This window comes from Clarias gariepinus, chromosome 6 (assembly GCF_024256425.1).
Source record: "Clarias gariepinus isolate MV-2021 ecotype Netherlands chromosome 6, CGAR_prim_01v2, whole genome shotgun sequence".
NCBI classification, from domain to species: domain Eukaryota; kingdom Metazoa; phylum Chordata; class Actinopteri; order Siluriformes; family Clariidae; genus Clarias; species Clarias gariepinus.
This window is the reverse complement of record NC_071105.1, coordinates 13,939,150-13,947,759: the sequence shown is the minus strand read 5'-3', so window position 1 is coordinate 13,947,759 and position 8,610 is coordinate 13,939,150.

The window sequence follows — 8,610 nt, the reverse complement described above, 5'->3', positions numbered from 1 at the left end:
CCATTAGCAAAAAAAAAAACATTATCACATGTACGCATAATCATCATTTTGCTAAAGACAAAATTCCCTCAGATTAAACCAAGAACTGGCAAGTAAGTAGGTGCACTAAATCAGGATCACAACTATTAAATATTTAGATGCAGGGATGAAAGCTGATCATTGCGGGTGCTGCTTTTCAGATTGACCTGATAAAATCAAATCACTATGTAACAGATTGTAGCTCGGGGTTGTGGACTCAGTCACCAGTCAAAGCTTTACTAAGATAACCTTTGGGGTCAGTGTAAGATGGTCAACATGTGTGAGGGTGGCTAGACAGATTTATCAGATGTACATGGTGAGGTGTTTCCACATCAATTAAGCTACTTCTTATGCTTCTATTTTTTTTTTAAATTAAGAATTAGCACAAATAATGTGTATAAAAAGGTTTAAACGGTTATCGTGTGGATAAGACTGCAAGACACTTAGTATTCTAACATAGCTTCTTTAACTGGCTAGTATTATTATGAAATTATTATGAAACAGTGAAAAATCTGGATTAACTAAGCAACAATGTCAAAATCCAGCCCACTCATGATAACTTCTTACAGAGCCGAAAAACATGGCCATCTATCTAGATATCTATACACATACACACAGGAGCACAAAACTAGCTGCTGTAAGACATTCTTGAGTAATAAAGCAAAGGATGTGGGTTTGCTCCCCATGGGCTCATTAGCACGTCCACAAGATGGCCATTTTCTCTCAGATGTAATTATGGCCACAAATGACTCTGTCAGGCAGTTTTTTTAACAGCATTCAAGGGGATACAACCACACATACACTTAAACTCATACAGCGACATCTGACAGAAACAACTTTTGCCAAGCTGCCCCATTTGTTCATTCCCCTCGAGAAAGCTGAAAAATCAATAATAGCACCATTTACGATGGGCATGGCCATATGACCTGTCCACCCCTTGTCTTCATCATGAGCCTCATCGCTTAGTCTGGCTGCAGTGTTTTAGCCTCACACACATACACACACTACCCTTTTCACACTCATCAGGTCTTTCTACTGACAGGAATGTAATTGAAATAACTGAAGCTCTCCAGATGAAGGCAAAAAATGTTGGTTCCAGATTTTGAGAACATCATGTGTGTTATGATTTTACTATCACATGTATGGATTGATGGTTGAATGGCAGGATGGGGTAGAGAGAGGGGTCTTGCTGAAGAAAATGGCATTTAGAGGTAATGACCCTGGGGGTTCCCAGTGGAGTTCTTCATACTGAAGCATATATTGAGCTGCTGACAGCATGTGTACCCTGACTGACTATTAAAACACTGGCACTCAAGATGGGAAACAAGTGGTGTGCAATTCAAATTAACAGGGTTGCTTAGGATCCAGAGTCTAAATGGAAAACACTATAAGTCAGGAATACAATACACAGGGCACCATGCATGCACAAACACATCCACATAGTAGTCAATACACATTATGGTGTACAGTATCTTTGGGAGTTCGAAGGAAACTGGAGAACCCTACATAGAAATTAACCCAAGCTCAGGGTCAAACTAAGAACCTGGAGCTACAGTATGAGGCAGCAATTCTGGCCACTGAAAATCCATGTTGCCCATCTATAGTTGATGCAGATTATTTACTTGAAAATGTTTTTTGTTCTGCATTTAAGTACAGTGGAATGAAAGCAAATTTACCTATAAGAAATAGTGGAAAAATAAATGATTCATTCCACAGCCCCAAAAAATAAATACATAAAAATAATTAATACAAAATATAAAGTAAAATTAAAACAAATTAACCTGCACTTTACCTTTAAAAAAGTAAATATACATGTAAATCCCAACAGATAAGTGTTTCTGTTTATGCGCGCACATGCTGTGTGTGTGTGTGTGTGTGTGTGTGTGTGTGTGTATGTGTGTGTGTGTGAAGCTAAAGTAAGAGGAGAGGAGGAATCAGACCATTCCCTCTTCTCGTCTTTCACAGTAACCCTTCTTTCTCTCTTATTTGAGTTTCAAACACACACACACACACAATAACGGAAAGACTGTTTTATCAGAAAAAAATTGCCAAGATTTCTGATTCAAACCCAAGCTTAGGCAAATCAAAGTTTTGCACATTCTCCATGTGTCTATTTAAACTTCAACTTTCCAAATACCTCCTAAACATACTACGTAGATTAATAAGCATGGGTGGTTAGTACTAAACTTACACCCTACTCATTTTGTGAATAAACATCCTGATTCTCAATTTCTAATTCTATAATTCACATTTTTGTACATTCTTACTGTACTTTAGACAAGTCAAAATTTAAATGAACACCCCAGATCTCTGTCATCTGGGGCAAACGGATTTAACAGCACAGGCATCTGAGGACTAGATCTTTAAATGAGCTTGACTTTGTTTGCTTAAAGGGTCAATGATGCAGTCCATTCTTTTAAGAGCCTAAGCCTATCAAAATGCCATTAGTATGCTCGAAGGACACCAGATGCCCTGGCTGGAGAAGCAACGACATTACCCTATATTTAACACTCGGACTCACAGTGAGACCAAGACCAAGTCCCATATGACTAGATGCGTAAGAGATTAAAGTGGTTTCAAAACAAATAGATGCCTTCCTCTAGGAAATAAAAATGCCAGAATAGCCTTTATTTTATGACAGTAACATAACAGGCCCCTGAGACTAATGTTTCTATCATTGTTAAAAGAATGACAAATAAAGCACTAAGGTTTCCAGGACAAAGGCACAAATTTTTCGATAAGTTATGACCATACTTAGTAGGGTTGTCACTGTTGCATACGTTAGTCATTCAATGTCAGTTGTACACAGTGAGAGGTGCCAATCAGATTTAAGCCTTAACTCTACTGTTATAAAAAAACATATTTACACTTAAATAATGCTTTCATACTCATGAAGTAATGAAATGCATACCTTAAAGTTAATCTCATGTATAAAGGAAAATCTATTTACATCTATTCATTAACATCTTGCTAACTCATTCTGTTAACTTCCAGTGTTAATAATGATCACTTTTCAGTCATTTACTTGCAAAAGCTTATTTTGTTTTTTTCCTACAGTGTATGGAGAGCTCTGATTTCTATAAGAGATTAAAATGTACCATAACTTCATTAGTATGTCTGTGAACTGAAAACCCAAGGCTTGAGAATTTTTTTTTTAGTTGTTGAATTTAACTGTACTTCAGGTAAGGACTTAAATGAAGTACTTTATTCACCTTTTAACACCTCCATTCAGTGTTTTAGCTTTTGTGAAATATGTTTAATTCAATGGATGTTTCTCTGGTTCTTTTTTTAACAGACAACCACTACATACACATTTAAATAAAAGTACTCACAAAGTCTTTTTGACAGGAATGAATTATAAACTTGTGTTTAATGGCTCTCAACATTATGACCTGCCATCATCAATTACTTTCAAATCTGTCACATTCAGGCTTTTAGTAATAGAACATTCCTTGGATAATTACATTCCTTAGTCAAGTTCTTTCAGAGGCGCTAGAATACTGATAGCCCACACAGTAACATAACTGAAAGTGTGAGATAGCAAAAGCAATGCTTTGGTACTTTGATCAACATCTGCAAAAACAACAAAACTATGAAGGTTATGAACAAATATGTTGTATAACATGAATGGGCTTGTGCTGATTGTCACAGGAATTTAAAGGCATGGCATCGGCATCATCATGCCATTTGTGGAATTTGTACAATATTTTATTGTATAAACAACCTGATACAATATCATGTCTACCATCTAACTATTTCTCTGTTTTGTGATTTTCTTAATGTCTCAGATACCGTTATTTCAACCGATTGCATTCTGTAAAACCATGGAGCCTCAAAATGTTTGCCTCAAATCCAAAGCTGCATCCCCAAAGATTAACTCGGTCAAGTACAGTATAATGAAGCATGATATGCTAAATAAAGATGGTTTTATCCTCTCTCTTTTCAAAGACATATCTGACAGTAGTGTTGCGTGGCCAACCTGATAACTCAATGTGTAATTTCAGCAAGGTGCATTGTGTTAAGACATTTTACATCATCTTCTGGTAATGCCAGTATATTTGGATTTCCTTTAATGCAAAGTAAAAAAAAAAAATCTTGTTCTTCTCCTTCTTTTCTTCTAATCCATCCCAGCAAAGATGCTAACAGAGAAATAGCTTCTTTGTTGAGCTGAGAGTTGCAAGCCTTTGCATTTTCTCATCAGCCAGCCATCAAACAAAAGGCCCAGCTGAGCTCACTTAAGAGCATTCACAACATGTTCACTCCACATTTAGCCAGTGTAAACCAGTAAAATCATGGCATTGTAAGTTGTAAACAAAGACAAAAGAGGTGAAATCATGCCAGCTGGCACCATCAAACTTAAAAAGACCAGTCCAAAAGAACAATGCACATGAGTCTCTGAAAGAAAGACTTATTTACGTTTACTTTGTCTTCAGCTACTAATCAGATTTGTGCTCACTGATAATATATAGTACAGTTTTTTTTATCATAATATTTATTTTACATGTTTTGTGACTTGTCATCTTGGAACCTTAAAATGGAAATTTCTTTGTTTCATAAAGCTTCACACCTGTGGTAAAAAGCACCTGGAAAAATAAATGTCCAATCTGCCATTATACTGCTATTTGGTATTATGTGTTATATTTAGATATTTTTGTCACTCAATAGTGTGGGCAGAAAAATAAATTTATGCAGGTCTACAGAGCAGCAATAGATGGCACAACCAATGAATAAAAGAGCAAGTGGGACAGCTCGATTTTCCCAAACCAAAACTTAGTCCTAGACTATATTCAGATTGATGCAATAATGTGCAATAAGCATATTGTGTCCTACTTTTTACTTCTTGGTGTCAAGTTCATTCCCCCTTCCAAGTGTCCTCAACAACAAAATCAAAGAAGAAGTCACTTTTTTTTAACCCCCTGTGTCTTTTTTTAAACAATTTTGACACAGATGTATTGACAATATTTTATGAAATATATATGATGATGGCCCTCCTTACCAGGTGAGCAAGTTGGTTTTGAACCATGAGTACCGTCAGATGTCACTTTGTCCCACAGCATATGTTTGAATTTTTAGGAAATCCAACAGTAACATTGTAGTGACTAATATAAACAATTCTGACGGAAAGAAATCTCCCAGAAAGCATGTGTTATCACGTTGATGTGTAAATAAGAGATAAAGAAATGTTTCCCGTTTTTTGCTTAGATATACACCCACCTCCATTTAAAATACTTTAAAACTCCTAGAGAAAAAGGCCCTAAATCTCTTTAGGTATACAATTTGAGGGTCAAGCAAATTATGTTGGTAAAAAAAGATTTAAATTAAAGTAAAAACAAGTAAATCAAATGAATAACTGAATCCCGTGCCCTGCAGCATATTACACGTTTAAACGTGGGGAAAAAAATTAAAAAAAAATCAACAGATAACTTGTTGCCAACTTGTTGAAAAGATATTTACATTTAGGCATTTGGCAGACGCTTTTATCCAGAGCAACTTACAAAAGTGCTTTAAAGTTTCCATTATTGGATAGATCCTTACACTGTTTTTTTTTAAGGGTGTGTATTTGAACTGTATAACAATCATTCACAAACACCATTTGCAGTTATTGCCACATCCACGTACAGTCCTGACCTCTCTCCAAGCAATTTCTTTCCCATGTTTGTTGGCCAATAAAAAAGTTTCTTCCAGTATTTCAGATTTTGAGGAACACAGTCCGATCATGACTCCTTTATATTGAGAAAACTTTCTTTTAATGCACTAGTAAAACACTGGAATAAGTGCATTAGTGTAGCAGGGTATTATATAGAGGAATAAAGGTAGTTGTTAACTTTCAGAACTGTGTTGTTACTTTGCACATTCAAAAGTCCCATTTTGACTTGAACACCCCTTGTATGTCATCATGCATGATGGCAGTTCATGATATAAGACAATGTTTTCAACAATAGCCCTCATACTTATACTGTTTTGTGGCTAAAAATTATGTCAAGCACATTCACTGCTAATGCTCATTATGTCAGGGAGCCAATGACAGTCTTATTACATCTATATATTATATAGAATATATAGGTGAGTGAATTAACAGCAACTCAATCTCTAAAAGCTTTCCTAAACAACTCAATTTTTCTTCATAGACAACTAAGCTGGAGTAGCCAAACTGGCCAGAATAAGCTGTTTTGGCTGAAGAAATTCATTCTGCAACAACTCTCTCATTACCACCGCTGGCACTGAGATGGTAAAGGGAATTAACCATCCATCTCACACACAAACACACAGACACGCGTGCACACACACAGACATACACACACACACACACACAGACACACAGACACACACAGACACACACAGACACACACACACACACACACACACACACAGACACACAGACACACACACACAGACATACACACACAGACATACACACACACACAGACACACACACACAGACACACACACACACACAGACACAGACACAGACACACACACACACACAAAGGCAAACACACACACGTTGTTGAGTTTTGGCTAAACCACTTGAATCTTTCGTCAGCAATTTGGCAACTGGCTTTTCACCGAAAAGTAACCTTCTAGACATTTTTTTCTTCCCTTTGTCGGAAGGAGGATCTGAATTATATTCTAAATAACACAAATAGGCAACACACAAATTCTAAAGCACGATGGTCATTACAGTCATGTTCGAGAGCATTAGTATATAATTAAGGCGGGTGAATAAGATGTCACTGCCATAGCGCCTAAACAGTGCTTGTAGAAGAATGCATCTTTTCTTAGGATTTAGTGTGTTTAAAAGCAGCTAAGAGCCAACAGCTTACAGCAGCAGCACAAGAGAAAGGAACATCAGTGAGCCCTGATGGAGAGGCACAACTGCATGAGCGCTAAGCAGTTTTTTGAATATTACTGACCCAGCATTTAGAAAATATGAAGCATGTCAAAGAAAAAAAATGAGTGCTTTTTTAGTCTGAAAATCCTTTCACCCTCTCATATTCAGCCGATCAGATTAAGAGAGAGGTTTAAGAAGATTTGGACCAAAAAAAAAAAAAAACCTGCAAGCTGCAAGAACAGTTTGTGATTCATTGGCCTCAGGCAATTCATCATAGAAATTGAGTTTCTAATGCAGCATCTTGTGAATCCCTTTTTGCCCCGTCAACGTTTTAATACATTACATTGAGAATGTAAATCGTGTTTTAAAAAAAGATGGCAAAACCTAGCACTAACTGCCCCCCTCAGTCTTTCATCTCTCCCCCAATCCCCACCTCTCTATCTTTCTCTGTATGCTAAGACACTGACAAACTCACTCACTCACTCACTCCCACCCTCAATGCCCAGAGTACTTTGGCCAGATCGGAGGAAAAACTGCTTCAGGCCCAGTAATTCTTTGTGGCTGAAAAGGAAGGCAAAATCTCATTATGCCACTTAACTTGTTATTTCTAGCCTGCTGTGGGCTCTAACACAGATTCAGTAGGACAAATAAGTTTGTTTCTTTTCTTTTCTGGTCTCCACCCACTCATCCCTTAAAAAGAGAGTGAGAGAGAGAGAGAGAGAGAAAACAGAGAGTACAAATAGAGATGAATATACTAGACTTCCTAAGCAACACACTGCCAAAAGCGCAATAACTGAATTCTTAGCCAAATTAGAATATTTTAATCAATCTCTCCATGTACACAGGAAGTATTCAGTTCTTACATGCAAACATTTTTTTTCATTCTGATCCCAGATCTAATCAAGGTCTCCTAATATTTTATCCTCAGTAATTTCTTGACATATTTGCATGTAGACAGTAGCCTGTGATGCAAATCAAAAAAACATTTAAGTCAATGTTTGTGAAACTTAACCCCCCCATACCACTTTATCCTGTATACTGTATACGGTCACAGGGGGCTTGGAGCCTATCCCATGAGACTTAGGGTACGAGGTGGGGTACACCCTAGATGGGGTGCCAATCCATGGCAAGGACTGAGTTAAAGTTAATCATGATCAAAGTCAAGATCATGCCAAGTTAAAGTTTTTGCAATAAAAAGAGCAGTATACTGTTAAAAAAAAGGAATGATCACCTGCTAATGTAATCTGTTTCTGAACACAACAATAACATTCTGTATACACATTAACAAAAACTACATTACCACTGCGACTGCCCAAAACAACACTTATATCAGTGCATCTCTAGCAGATGCATGCCTAATGCCCTTTTAAGGTGCTTTTTGGTGCATATAAAAAAAAATAAATAAAAAAAACATACATTTCTGTTCATTACTTCAATATAACACAGTCAAGTGCACAGTAATGCATGCTAAAAATTCCTACCTAAAGGGGAAAAATGGAAAATAATTGACAGCCTTGCAGCAGTCATAACCCCATTCAGCCGCAGCGAGCCCGCATATGGCGCCAGAAATCTGTGAGTAAATCTGCTATTAATATGTATAAGTGTTATAATCTCTGCCTGAATGAGCCGGCGAATATGAAGGCAAGATTTAGGAAATCCGACATGAGTTTTTTAGACATGAAAATGGCCACCCCTCTTAATCACATTTGAAATGATGCATTTCATATCAATCAGTGGAGCGTGCGTCTGGCAGGTTTCAA